We start from the raw sequence: 15,927 nt of genomic DNA on the forward strand, positions 1-15,927 counted from the left end.
GCCTGCTTCTTATTAACAATGTCACCTGAAAGTGAGAACGGATGTTTGCATGGCACTTTTGTAGCCGGCGTTGCAAGATATTTACATGCTAGATATGCTAAACATTCGTATGCCCCTTCATACTTTGGCCATTATTCCAGAGGACATGCTTCCATGCTGATGAGGCTTGTTAAAAAAAATAACGTGTTAATTAAATTTGTGACTGAACTCCTTGGGGGAGAATTATATGTCTCCTGTGCTGTTTTAGCTGCATTCTGCCATATATTTCATGTTATAGCAGTCTCAAACATGTGTTGGGTCATCATCCATTTTAAGAACACTTTCATAGCAGATTTGACAAAACGCAAATAAGGTACTAATGTGAAATTTCTAAAAATAGCTACAGCACTTGACTCAAGGTTTAAGAATCTGAAGTGCTCTTTTAAAACTTCACTTTCAGAAGTTTTAAAAGAGCAACACTCAGATGAGGAAACTACAGAACCCGAACCACCAAAAAAGGAAAATCAGCCTTCTGCTGATGGCATTTGTCTCAGATGATGAAAATGAAGATGCGTCGTTTCGCACTGCTTTGAATTGTTATCGAGCAGAACCCGTCATCAGCATGGACTCTCGTCCTCTGGAATGGTGGTTGATGCATGAAGGGACATATGAATCTTTAGTGCCTCTGGCACGTAAATATTTTGCAATGCCAGCTACAACAGTGCCATGCTAATGCCTGTTCTCACTTTCAGGTGACACTGGCTAACATCGCCTGCAAATTGTATCCAAACTTATTTGAGCAATTGATTCAACAAGAAATAGGACTGAGTGGACTTGTAGTTTTACATTGTTTTGTTTTAGAGTGCAGTTTTTGTTGTTTTTTTTTTTTACATAATTCTACATTTGTAAGTTCAACTTTCATGATGAAGAGATTGCACTACAGTACTGGGTGAATTTTTTTTACAGTGCAAGTAATTGTAATCAAAAATAAATACAAAGTGAGCACTGAACACTTTGTATTCTGTGTTGTAACTAAAATCAATATATTTAAAAATGTAGAAGACATCCAAAAATATTTAAATGAATGGTATTCTATTATTGTTTAACAGCGCCATTAATCGCAAGTAGCTTTTTTAATCACTTGACAGCCCTACTTATAACGTCAAGAGTTATGTTGGCAGTAAATTGTTTGAGGTAACATTTAAAACATCTCAGTTAAATATAAATCTGATCTTAAGAAACTGAGCTGAAGTTTTCTGGATTTTGTGAAGAGCATATCAAGTGTCTCTCTCACTTCATTGAAAATCTTTGTTTAAATTGTAAGAACTACACTTACTGACAAGTACTTTGCTCACCAGCTAATTACTTCTAGTAACTGAAAATAAGTATTATGATTTAGCAAATAAATTTTCCTACTTTTCATGGGCACTTTTTCTGCAAAGGCTGTGACGAAGTGGGGGGAAAACACACCCAGTTTCTGAAGAATTAAAAGTTTTCATTCAAAAAACTAAGGCCATGAGCATCACACTTGGGTGACTAATTTTAGGCACTGAAGTCTGAAACTCTGCCATCCCCCGCCCCCCAAGTTTCTATAATATAAGAAATCTGACCCTAACTTCTATTACTTATGATTTTGAAGACAATCATCCAGATGAAAGCCAACATAGTTGTCTTCGTGAATGTGCAAGTAGAGAGAACTGCCTCTATTCACATAGATGGGAGGGGTTAGTGACCATAGATGGTTAAGGTTTTGATCAGGATTTGCTGCAGCATTGTTGAGGAATTCAAGAGACAGGCATATAGTTAAGGAATTCAAGAGAGGTGGGCATTGACAAAACAACATGGCTCTTCAGACAGTGAGAGTTGCATTGGAAAAAGTGAAGTGCGAGCAGATGGACATTAACTTGCCATATCTTATTATGTATGCTTCTGGACCAAAGCACTTGAGCATGATGCTGAGTTGTTCCCAGTTTACGTGGACTGTAGTAGATCTGATCAGGATGTACTGACAGGCTTGCCAAAAAGCCATGCAGGATGCTGAAGTCAGCAAGAATGACTGGCAAATTATCCTGGTTGGAGGCATGAGCAGAATGCCTAAGGGTCAGCAGACTGTGCAGGGTCTGCTTGACGGTTCTCCTAGCAAAGCAGTTAATCCCAATAAAACTGATGCTATTGGTGCCGCAATTCAAGACTGGTGATATCACCAACGTGCTGCTGGTGGAAGTGACTCCCCTGTTCCTGGGAATCAAGATGGTGGAAGGTGTCTTCGCTCAGCTCATCAACAGGAACACAATGGTTCCAACCCAAGAAAAGCCAGGTGTTTTCTATAGTAGCCTGCTGACAACATACTTCTTGGGCAATTCACTCTGGTAGGAATTTCCACAGTTCAACATGGAGTGCCCCAGACTGAAGTCACTTTTGACACCGATGCTAACAGCACTTTTCACATTTCAGCAAAGGATAAAGGGACTGGACGCGAACAGCAAATTGTGATCCAGTCTTGTGATGACATCAGCAAAGATGGCACTCAGAACATGGTGAAGAATGCAGAGAAATATTCAGAGAAAGACAGACGAAGAAAGTAACGTGTCAAAGCTGTGAAGATAACAGAAGGCATCATCCAAGATAGAGGAGTTTAAGGATCAGCTGCCAGCAGATGAGTGCAACAAACTGAGGGAAGAAATTGCAAAAACGAGAGAGCTGTTGGCTCATAAAGATGCTGAAACAGGAGAAAACATTAGACAGACAACATCCATCTTATAGTAAGCTTCTCTCAAGCTCTTTGGAATAGCATACAAAAAGATGGCACCAGAGCAAGAGGGTTCTGGTGGAAGTTCTGGGGATCCGAAGAAAAACAAACAGTAAAATATCACTGCTGTGTACAGACTGGAGCAGGAAGAGGGTGAAAGTTCTGAAGCTTGGAAGCAAAGGGACCATCCTAAGCTGAAATGGGCAGAATTCAGTCTGGTCTTTGCAGTATTCTATATACAATTTCTTTAGTGTATAAATGTAATGATTTGTCTACTAGATAAATCTTCATTTAATGAAAGTTAATTCATGAAAGAAAGTTCTAAAGTTTCGGTCTTGTGGTATTTTCAGTTGAGCAACCAGGGGATTCACTCATCATTTACTCCTAACACTTGACACAACAGTGTACTAAATTAGGTCAAAGGTTTGAAACCACGTCACAAATCATGGTGCAGGGACTGGAGTCCTGATGAAGCCTGAAACAGAACAACAGCCCTATGGATCCTCTTTGTGGAGCTAAGCACTTGTGGTCTGATTTGTAGTACATCCTGGGTTCAGCAGTGGCTGGGTCAGCTACATTGCCAGACAACATTAAATCTGCAGCTAACTTAGTATTCTTGTACCAAAGGAGAATGTGTTACTTTAATTTGGCTTTAACTTTATTCCTTATTTATAAGGGCACATTGAAGTTACATGCATTGCTTGTCTAAGCTTTCTGCTCCATCCTAATCTGCTTTCTGCTTATTGTAAAACAACTTCCCTGATGAAAGTGTTCTCACTGGAATCACACACTTTAAGGTCAGATGGGACCATTATGATTGTCTAGTCTGATCTCCTGCACAACGCAGGACACAGAATCTCACTCACCCACTCCTGTATCAAACCCCTAACCTATGTCTGAGCTACTGAAGTCCTCAAATCGTGAAAAAAAAAAAAAATCACTAAGTTTCCCCTCCACAAATTAATACATGCATCCACCCATTCCTTTCTTCACCTCTGCCCTCTCAATACCATGCACACACACAACTGTCCCCTGCCAGTGCAGTGTAAGTCTTCTGGCTAATTACCTACTGGATGATGGTAAAAGTTAGGCAGAGTTGAATTGAACCTTTAATTAATTTGTTTCTCTTTGTTAACACAAGAAATCATATACAAATGCACTGTTATTGTGGTAAGCAGTACTCTAACAACTTGTTTTATCTGTTACTAGTTTTCAGTCTTGCAAAATTTCCTAAAATGACTTTGTATTTAGGAATGAAATCAACCTTAAAAGCTGCAATTGGTTCAGAACACAGTAGCCCACTTAGGAGCCTTGTCCAACAGAACCAGCTTAATCTCAGTGTTCCACTTTTCTCTGGCTCCCAGTGAATATGGAGCCATCTTTTATATTTCTGTAGTCCTATGCAAAGCCCTCCATAGGACTGAGCCAACTTAGCTGGGGACAGCCTCACACTGCCTGACCACAATCTTCTTCAACAAATGTTTCACAGGAACAACAGATTGTGAAACTTCCGAGAGTAGAAAATAGAGCTTTCTTGGCAAACAGCCCATAAATCTGGCATTCCCAAAAGACAGCGAGATTACTTCAAAGCTCTGTGCCGTCAGAATAAAATGCAAAGCTCTTTGACCTAACCTTTCCACAATAACATCCCCATAAAGCCCAGTTTTTGTAGACTCGAGGCGGGAGGAAATAAAAGGACACCATTATATCTGTGTTCATTTCATAAGTTCATGATGTACTCTGCTTACCATAGTGAACCTGGATGGAAACAAGGAGGAAGGAATTCAAATCAGCAAAGATAATAGTCTAGTGAAAATACTATTCTTTTAAACTTACATAAAATGATTCAGATTCTGGACTTCTTTGACATTACAGTCCCCTCCCATAATGTTCACATCAACAAAAGCTCACTGTGATTTAATATTTGGGAACGAAGCCAATAACAGTCCACTTTCCTCAAGGATATTAAAAAAACCCATGTATTTTAGAAAATGAATGCAAAGCTCTACTCAAACCAAGGATTTAAAAATCTTATGGTGTTTACAAATAAAATATCCTCCCAGAGGTCATATTTTTCCTTACACTGTGTTAGAACAATCTTATCTGATATGGGAAAAGGAAATTTCAGATTTTACTCTTGGTTATGAATTTTAATAAGGCTGGATTTTAAATAGTTCTATTTAAACTCAGGAAGTTCTTTTGGTGTCCTTTGTAGGGTTTTCCCATTAGCTGCAACACAGCTGCAGATCCCCAACAATTAGTTTCACCATGCTTTTCACTGAGTGGAGTAACCTCTGCTCCAAGAAATGGCAGTCTCCAACGCATAGACCAACAACAAGGTGTTTCTAGCTTTCCCAGTGCAATTAGTTAGAAAGATTTTTCTTTCCTTCCTCAAATGGACTGACTGACCGACTTACTTTCTTGAAGGTCTGGTATACTCTCATACAGTTATCACTATAGATGTGTGCCACCCCTTCAGCTTCAGGGTCTAGTTTTACTGTTTTTTGGTCAGACATGAAATTTCTTCCGCGTTTACATCAACAGTGTCTCAGTCTTTTCCAACATGGATGTCTTTTACTCACTGCTTCTGTGGTTTATATCCTATGTAAATGGTTTTCTGAGCCGATATTATTAGACCTCCAGTGTAACAAGTGCACTGGCTTCTGAGTTTGACATCATCTTGCTCAGTCTGTGTTACTGGATCATTGTGATCTGGTGTTCTCAGTCTGATAGTGCACCTGCCTCTTCTCTTCTACTCGCTCCCCTTTTTTCCCTTCTATCAACTGCTAGTCTACAGAATTCACTGTAGCATGATCTATAGCAGGGGTTCTCAAACTGGGGTCAGGACCCCTCAAGGGGTCACAAGATTATTACATGTGGGGGGGTGTCGCGAGCTGTCAGCCTCCACCCCAAACCCCACTTTGCCTCCAGAATTTATAATGGTGTTAAATATACAAAAAAGTGTTTTTAATTTAGAAGGGGGGGGTTCACACTCAGAGGCTTGCTATGTGAAAGGGGTCACTAGTACAAAAGTTTGAGAACCACTGATCTAGAGCTCTCTGCTACATCCTGATCTCACTTTAAACTCACTTCCACAATACACAAACCTATGCTAATCCAGTCTCCAATATGATGAATACTGCTCTATGAATTACCACTCAGACTGCTAGCACCAGCAGGAAGTTTAAAGAATTATTGTTACAAGCCATATATTTCACATTGACCTTCAGGACTGGACATTTAATAGAGGGGCCCAAGATCCAACGGCAAAAATACAAAAATTTGAAGGCCACGTCACTGAAGATTTAAGAGAACTATTAACCTCAGAATCCAGCATAATATATACAGGTATGTAGATACCTATCCATTTGCAAATACAAATGCTGTAATTTTGTTACTACATTTTTTCACTTCAGATGGGCTCCAGAAACAGTATATTTTTGCTTTCAAGTGTAGAATTTTAGTTGAAAATCCCATTCTGGAAGATTCACTTCACAGCAGTTCAACAACAGGTAGCCTTTGCTGACCAGTCAAAAGGTTACTCTTCTTACTATCTTCCTGACAGAAAGATGTCTAGTCAACTCCATTTTCACTTTTTTAGGGAAGCCCAGAAAGCAACACATTTTACAATTATCTACACAACACTGAGTTACCCCCTTACAGAACTAAGGGCCTCCCTCCTACATTTTGAAGGTGGATTTGTTCAGAAGTGACTTTTAAATAAAAGTTTTAATGAATGGGTGAAACCTGTATACCCCAAGGTGACAGTGACCAAAAATACGAAAGTTGGAAGTGACAGGGGAAGAATATTGCTAATTCAATTCTTGGGGGGGGGAGGGGGGTAAGGGAAGAGGGAGGAATCTAAACTCACTATCATTCAGATGATATTAAATATATAATATTTAAGTATATAATATTAAAAAAGCAAACAATGTCTCTGCTCTCCTAAATTATGAATCAGTTGCAGTGTCACAAAGTTCCCGCCATGGCCTTTGCACGCTGTTATTCAGGACAGTAGTGTCTAAAAGCCCCAAAGATGGGGGCCCTATTGTGCCCATAGGCACCGCCCCCACAGCTCCCACTGGCCACGGTTCCTGGCCAATGGGAACGGCGGAGCCAGCACTCAGGGCAGGGGCATTGTGCAGAGCCGCCTAGCCGCACCTCTGCCTAGGACCAGCAGGACATATTGCCGCTTGCGGGGAGCCACCTGAGGGGAGTGACACCTAGATCTGGCACCCCACACCTTTCTCCCACGCTGAACCCCTGCCCCGAGCCCCCTCCCATATCTGAACTTCCTCCTAGACCCCATACCCCACAACCCATCCTGCACTCTGAACCCCTCATGCCTGTTCCTCCACCTAGGAGCAGCAGGGACATGTTGCTGCTTCCGGGGAGCCATGTGGTGCCAGGTAGAGAGCCTGTTGGTCCTGCACCAATTGGACTATAAACCAGACTTTCAATGAATATCAGAAATGCCGGTTTATAGAGGTTCTGGTTGGTAAAGTGCCAGAAAACACAGCTTTTACTGTAATTAGTCATTGCCTCTTGTTTTTCATATTTTGGAAAGGAGCTGCAGATGTAGGCTTTATAGATGTGAGGTTTTTTGTTTTTTTAAAAGGAGAAGTGAAGCCACATGTGGCTTGACAGTACAAGTCCATACATTCAAATGAGCATGAAAATTAAAATGCCAAACAAAATATAAAGGCCTTTAAGAAACATTTTGCCTTTTCAATTTACTAGTAAGTTTATCCTGGGATGTGAGTTGCATAAAGAAATTTCTGAAGATGAGATGTCCTGGGTTCTTAAAACTTTCTTTTCCCTCTTGAAATGTAAAAAGATCCCATATAAAAAAGCTAGTCTGATTTTAATTAGGAGTACAATGAAACATGGATTCTAAAAAGCAGATGTCATCCTTGTTTGCTAGGTACTACTATGACAATCACATCAGTGTTGAAACTGTTGAAAAGGGCATGTTTAATAAAAGTTAATGACTTGTTAAAACCTCCCAGCGTTGCAATACAAAACAGTTTTATTGTATTGAAAGCACCAAGTGTTGCAGCTTGCTCAGTTTTTCATTTGAGCTCCTGTTCAATGCAATGCAAGTTACAAATTTCTTTACTTTTCAGATTTTTCCTTAAATGTTTAGTAAATATACATTCATATACTACTATTTAAAATATTTTGCTCATTTCTATCGCTCTACTCCAAATGCTCCATGTTGTGTCCAAACTAAAATCTTGGACTGTCTCTCTGACATGTTTTCATGGATGTCTAGCCATCAATTCAAGCTCAACATGGCTAAAATAGAGCTCTTAAACTCTCCCTGCTATCTCTTTTCTCACTGACCATGGAAAACACCATCAACTTGCCTGTCACTCAAGCCCATAACCTCGGTGTCATTGTTGAGTTGGAACCCTCACGCATAGATCACCACATCCAGGCTATGTCCCAAGTCTTGCAGATTCTTTCTGCATAATACACCTCTACCCCGCATTAACGCTGTCCTCGGGAGCCAAAAAATCTTACCATGTTATAGGTGAAACCGCGCTATATCGAACTTGCTTTGATCTGCTGGAGTGCGCAGCTCCGCCCCTCCCCCCCCCCCCCCCCCGGAACACTGCTTTACCGCGTTATATCGGGTCGCGTTATATCGGGGTAGAGGTGTATCTCTAAGATACACCCTTTTCTATCCATCCACACAGCTGAAACTCTCATCCAGACTCCCATCTAGCATCTCAGTTACTACAACATCCTTTTCTCTGGCCTTGACAAATGCAATTTTGCCCATCCATTCAGAATTCTGCTGCAGAGATCATTTTCCTGTCCCTTTACTTTGACCATCTCCCCCAGCTTTGCATCCATCCACTGGCTCCCCCTTCTCTAGGTGTATTAAACAATCAACTCCTCCCACTTTTGATCCTCCCATGATGCCAGCCTTCACCACCCACTTGATAAATTTTCAAGCAAGCACCTTTGTGCTTTCTCCAATGCTAACCCTCAGACTTCAGAGGAGCACTTCATAAATATCTGCAAAACTTCTTCATACCCTGCTCTGCCATGATTCCTACAAAAACTTCACAACAATTAGGCTGTGGTGGCTGAGACCGCAGCCTCTCACTGTTTTCTTGCACTCCTCCATCAATCTGCCTCTGTATCCATCTGTTGTCTCTTGTCTGATACTTAAGGTAGATTGTAAATCTTTGGGGCAAGGATTATCTTTTTGCTCTGTTGCTACTTCACCTAGCACAATGTGGTCCTGGGCCATGACTGGGACTCCTAGGAGTTACAATACATACATAATAAATAATTAATAGCTATTATCTGTAGGATGAAAATATGAAGGCACACGTGGCCAAATGTTATAAATCTTCACGAGCTTTGAAATAAATCTAGTCAGTTTGCAATATAAATCAAGTTTAATGACTCTCTTTACTCTCCTAAGAGCTACTCAGAGTGATATTCCTGACAAGTCAGATTTCCAGTGCCAGCAGGGCAGTTTAAAATGTCTCATGTATATCAATGTAAAGGTTGTAGATATCAAAATGGAGGACACTGCCATTATAAACCTGGATATTATAGACTTTAACGAAGGGAAACAGGTCAGATATTGTATAGGTATACATCCGATGAGGCGTTCATCTTTATCAGCTCACTTATTTTGAACAAAATACCTTGGGCCAGATCTTCAGTTGGTGTAAACTCACAAAGCTTCAATGTTAATTGGCATAGCTCCATCAGCTGGGGGATCTGGCTCAGAAAGAACCCTAGAGAATTTTGGGGGTTGTGATTTACGCAAAAAGTATTTAAAGAGACACTGCTGGAATACATCCATATTAATATAATTCCTCCATTTCTAATAGTTTTGAAATGCTACTCTTTCAAAACTGAAAAAATCCCTACCTACAACATTATAAATAGCATTTTTATGGTAGGCCAAATCACATCAGTTCCTGGAAGATAAAATCCATAATCTGAATTCTTCCCAGACTGTCAGACATTACTTCGATCACAAACAACACTCTACTATCCTTGTCTATCCTCAACAGCTCATTGCATGTTCTCTGTGTCAAGTTCCAGAAGTTTTCCTTCCCGAGTAGTATTTGGAGGGATTCTTTCAGTGTTCCTCCAGCTGCCCAAGAGCACACCTGCCATGGCAGAGGCTCTGGCTTCATTCCTAACACATATCCAAATAATTCCATCTTCTTTTCTGGATTACATTAGAGCTAATGAGCTGTTGAATGCTCTGATAAATCTTGGCATTTGTTATAAATTCATTCCATTTGATATTTAGTATTTTTCTAAGGCATTTAGACACTTGCCTGTACCTTTGGTAGATTTCCAGCTATTACATCCATGCATTAAGACGGAAATAATATTTGAGCTCAACATTGTAGACTGGTCTTTAAGTTGTAGACTTTTGATGACCAAATCTTGTTTAAGCTGGGGACTTCAGCTACCACCTTACCAATTAGTGACATTATTTCCTTATGGCCATCCCCACTGGCTTGCATGCATGTTACTGCCAACGTATGTGAATTAACTCACTTCTTTCTATTCTCTGCCTTCTAAAGTAATGCTTGAGTTGGAAGATGCTGGGATTCTCATTTGATTTCCCCCCCCCCCCCCATAACTGATTATTAACCCCATCTTTTCTGCAATGCTGGTCTTTATTTGCATGTTGGCTGAGCTGTCACTTAGACGAGCTATATCATCAGCACAAAATAGATCTTCTATACTGTTGTTAAGCTGCTCTGAGGATACTAGTTATTTTTACTGGCATACCATAACACTTCAAGATGTTCCCAAATGAATTGCAATAGATGCATCAAATGCTTTCTTGAAATATATGACTACTGGTTTTCGCCATCTGACCCTCTCTTCGATTATTCTTCTTAGGGTGAAAATCTGGTTGACACATGATTTTCTGGGTTTAAAACCAGCCTTCTAAAATGAGATTAATTTAATACTGCTACCACACATCTCCCCTAAATATGCCCTGGTTAAGCAAGTACAAAGGGCATTCAAAAAAGTTAATCCATTCTCTCAGGGAAGTGGGCTGTAGTCCACGAAAGCTTATGCTCTATAAATTTGTTAGTCTCTAAGGTGCCACAAGTACTCCTGTTAATCCATTCTCTGTAATTATCATCAGAAGAGTCTAAACAGAAGAAGTTTTCAAAGTCTCAAGGTCAAAAAACTAACACTTAGGTTCCTGACAGCCTCAAAAAAGAGAACAGTTTCAAACAAACAGTAACTGTTAATGACAGTTGCTACTGATGATTAATAAATACTTGCTTGGAAGAGATGAATGTTACCAACGGTCTCAATGTTCTAGAAAGACTTAACTTCTATACCTAATCCAACTAAACACAGGAAACAAAAGGTCTCAGGTTCCCCTCAAATCATCCAAAGGAGGACGCTGCAAGCACCAGTGAACAAGTGGATGCTGTTGCACCACTGACATCCGTCCCATTCACATTAGCACAAAGGTCTCCCTCTTCATCAACAACGGGCTGAGAGAAAGTATGAGATTTCTCAGGGTCTTGTCAAGACTGGCATAAAATGTGTCTTTTTAAACACTTACTTTAGCTACAGTGTTTAAAATACACCTTTTACCCTAGCTGAGATAAGCTCTTACTAGACAGAACGCTCACCATTTCTCATAAAACGATGGGGAGTGCAATGAGGGAAGAGTATCGTCTTTCACCTCACAAAGAGCCCTAGTATCGAGCCAAGAGCTAATTAATTCCCCCAAACCATGGTAACAGTATCAGCTCCTTACCCCCCCAGCAGTGGACTGGATGCATCCTGACAAATGATGGAGAGGAGCCAGAAGAAAGGGCAGCATGCTAAAGGAGGCCGCCGCAATCTTGGGTATACTTGGGATAACAGACTCTTACCACCGCACCCTGCTGCTGTATGCCTGTTGCGTACCAGCTGACAACTTGGCCTATCAGGCCTTGTCTACACTAGATTTTTCCTTAAAGTTACCCACCATTATTACAGCTCACTGGTGGCAGCAATAGCGGTCATCTAGTGCGGACCAGTTGCTGGTATTTCAGCAGCATCAGAGCAGGCCTAGACAGCATGGAAATTAACACACCTACTTTCACCCACACACTGCCTATGCTAGCTCTCCTACTATTATCACTGATTGAGCCACACCAGAAAGTTTTAAGACAAGGCTTCAGTAGCGGTACGTCTCTGACTTGCATTCTCTCAGTAGCAGGAAGATTCTGACCAACCAGCAGTCACAAAACTGTTCCCCACTCCTCTCCCTCTTGTTTGCAGCCAAGTGAGGGAGAAATATTCCTCTCAGACAAGGATCTAGAGATGTGTAAAGGCAGATTTTTCTAACAAAAATGGAGGGGGCAGGGAATGGCATTGTGCTTGCTCTGCCCTTTTTCCATCCTCAGAAGTAACAGGAGTGTCAAGTCTGTATTCCCCCTGGTTTTTCAGGAAGACTTTTAGTGGACCGCGGCATACGAACTGGAGAGCTGACTCTCAGGGAACAGGGAAATTAACTGGAATAAAATATTTCACAATAGCTCCCTCTGTGAATTCACTTATTCCAGTGTATGAGTGCCAGGGCTCTGAATCTTTAACGCTACTGAGAGAATGCAAGTCAGAGACGTGCAGCTACTGAAGCCTTGTCTTAAACTTTATCCAGAATGCTCATTAGTCAAGTGAAATTAAATGTGTTAAATTGCAAACAATAAGTGACTAAAAAAAAAAAATCACTTCTCCTTCCAACTGTTCAGTTTTCTGTTTTTTTTACTCTTAGGATATCAATTTCACTAGTTCTCAGTCACCATATAGCAGCAGTCAAAGGAAAAGGCGGCTGGATTTCTAATATGTAAAAACCATACATAAAAATTTGCAAATTGAAACACTTTTCATGCCTTCTTTATACATTTTTAAGAGAACATTTGCCTATTTTCCCTTTTTAAATTGTCACCTTTAACTTTCAATTAGTTATTTTCACATTTAGGATAAGATTATATAGGAAACATCCCACAAGAGAACAATGTAAAAAAATTAAGCAATTGCGTGTTTTAATTAGATGTTCCCTATTCAGAAGCAGGGCTTGGTAAAGCAACTGGCCCCAGGCAAGACAGAGGCTTGCCTAGCTAGCAACAGTACTTAGCTTAGATTCTGCAAATGTTGATGATCTATCGTTTACCAAAAAGTTTCTAGCCCTTGCACTTGTGACGATAATTTTACATTAGATTATTGTTTGAAAACTAGTCTTTTCCAAATCTTGGATATAGATTGCTCCAGAGTGCCACTTCTGTTACTCATAACTTTGTTAAAACATCAAAAAAGTAAAATTAACAAAATTCTGATAATTTTTATTGATCGTATTCAAAACCTTGTGCTTATCATGCTATGCATACTTAGTAAAGCAATGAGAAGCTGCGAAATGGACACACGAGCTAATTACTCAAAACCTTGCTGATTAAAAAGGTAAAGCAATGGAGACCATTCCCCCCCCCCATCCCCGCAGAAACAGGAAGTACCTATGGAAAAAGACAGAAAAGCTCCTCCTCCCTCACAAAACCTGGGGAAGTGCGACTTCAGATTTTTCAGACTTTTACTAATCAGCAACTGATATCCAGGATATAGATTAGCCTTCTGGCTGAGTTTCCCACCACTGCTCACACTGGCAGAGCTGAATCAGTGATAACAGAGAGAATTTATTTATTTATTTTAACACAAAAAGTCTATGATGTACACAAGTCAGTGGAGACCACAAGCAGGTTCCAGAGACAACATGCTGGAATAACCTCAGCAAAACTGTCTCCCCCCCCATCCATCTGTGTACATGTTGGTCTTGGAACTTGGCTTCTCATCAGTTTTGCTGCTGGAGACCCCACCCTCTTTTCTCATACTGGAATGGAATAATGAATGTCTAGTCAAGTTTTTAAGTCCAACTAAGAATTAAACACGCAGATCATAACTGCAGTTTTAATGAAACTAGAAAACCAAATATGAGTGTTGCATTATAGACATGTAAACTACTGGTCTATGAGGCATACTGAATACTCGAGATTACCTCTTAAAATTCTCCCGTATGTTACCCTTAATAGATAATATTTAAAACAGAAGGAACAATTTACTCCAAAAGTTATTGAATACTCGGGAAATAAGTGTTATAGTATCAAGAAAGAAGGTGACAGAGTTCTTGTTTAGTTTCCTTTTCTAGTATGTGTAATCACAAGCAGCATGTCTTTAATAATATTAACTAGTAAAATAATACTACACAGCACATACTCTTAAGATGCGCAAGTGTCATGATGCTAATGGTGAGCATTCACATCATGGCAATAGAGGAAAAACTATGTTGGCAGCACAAGCATTTGTACCCATTTATAAAATTTAGGGTAGGGGTCAATGTTTACTTTAACATATACTATCCTGTGATTACTTTTGTTTTTGGCGAGATTCACACCAAAGAACTAATAGTAGAGTAAAGAGACCATATTGGCAGATAAAGTAAAAGCATATTGGCATTATCCTGTTTAACAAAAGCCCAAAAGAATACAACCGAGGCTTACTAATTTAAAACAAAACCCCCTCTCAGAGACCCTGTTTCTTCCACACGGCACAAGTGGCAACAGGCCTCCATGAGCCTGTACTGAAGATGGCTTAACTGCAAGGGAAGAGGCAAAACCCAAATAATTGTCAGTAATGTGTCAGTTTGCTAATTATGCTGGGCTCAATGTCCATAAGGAAAGAAACTAGAACTACAGAAGTTTTGAGCTACATAAAGCAGAACGGCTTTTAAGTGTCTTTCAAAGTTTTCCATGAGTCAGTAAGTCAGTCCATAAGCCACCAATTCACATTAAAATTACTATCATCACTGATCTACATTTACATACAGCTTTCTTTTTCATTCTTCATATACCTATAACTACTCGCCTCTATAATTAAGTTCAGGACTTCACAGCACACTCAACTAGCAGACAACAAGCCTCGCTTTATATCCTCTTGCAATACTCATGAATCGAATGTACCCAAGTGTTAAGATCCTTTATTTTTACATTAAATTGCAGAGTAAACTGTCAAGTAAGATTGTTTCCCAATCTTTGCTGCTCCTGTATTATAGTAATTGCAACTCTTTTCTGCTCTATGACAAATACCAACTTTTATCCAATCCTTACTTTGCTAAAAATTACAAAATTTAGTTGTTTCCAACATTCAGGGGAAAAAAAAAAAAAAAGATGGAAACCACCCCAGGATTTAGTTGTGTGTCCAAATATGAGAGAAACTTTAACAAAACTAAAAATAAACATCAATGTTCATGTGGTGTAAAATAAGAGGGATTCAACTAAATTAATGTATGGGAGTAGAAAATTAAACAGTAGTGAGTCTCATCACTAAAGCTTTGGCTAAAATGTTGCATTCTGTAGCTTCAAGAAAACATTGCTGAAATGGAAAGAATCGGCTTCAAAAGAATCCTTTAATACACACAGTCAAACCTAAACCCACCTCAAACAATTTGGGATTGTTAAGTATACTTGATATTTGCAGTACTGTAGCCATGTTGGTCCCGGATATTAGAGAGACAAGGTGGGTGAAGAAGAGCTCTGTGTAGCTTGAAAGCTTGACTCTTCCACCAACAGAAGTTGGCACAATAAAATATATGACCTCATCCACCTTGCCTCTCAAGTAACACAGACTTTCAACAAGTTCTCTGCTCCAAGTCGCATGAATGTCAACTCATATCCTTCCTTTTTTTGCCTACCCACATCTTTGTTCTATGCATTTACAACATCAATTTTATACTGGTTTCTTTTTCAAACAAAAAAACATACTCCACAATACTTTAGAGTTAATACAATTTCACAGGAAAATTCAGAAGGAAGTTCTGAGTAGGTCTTCAGGAAGCAGCAGCCAATAAATTCTCATCTTGAGCTTCACCTTTAATTATCCCCTCCCTCCTATGTACACTGATTCTTACATCCAAAAATAAAATAAAAAAAAATGGCAGATCACATCCAGCAGCAGCAGGAAAATGGGAAAAAGAGGATGGTTAGAAAAATAACAGTCACGGACACAGAATGAGGGGACTACAAAAACTGAATCCGCAAAACCTTTTCCAGACCAGCCTTTAAACTGGACCAAGCTCAGTAAAGAAAAGGTCACTTACCTTATGGTGCAACATCTTCTATGAGGCTTCCTGATAGTTATTAGCACTG

At 39.8% G+C, this 15,927-nt stretch overlaps 1 pseudogene; it reads left to right on the top strand.

Annotated features, from left to right (window-relative positions):
- The first annotated feature begins 1,805 nt into the window (after positions 1 to 1,805).
- Positions 1,806 to 12,578, top strand: LOC103306096 (stress-70 protein, mitochondrial-like; annotated as a pseudogene).
- The last annotated feature ends 3,349 nt before the right edge of the window (positions 12,579 to 15,927 follow it).

The sequence above is a fragment of the Chrysemys picta genome, chromosome 4, assembly GCF_011386835.1.
Source record: "Chrysemys picta bellii isolate R12L10 chromosome 4, ASM1138683v2, whole genome shotgun sequence".
Classification (NCBI taxonomy): domain Eukaryota; kingdom Metazoa; phylum Chordata; order Testudines; family Emydidae; genus Chrysemys; species Chrysemys picta.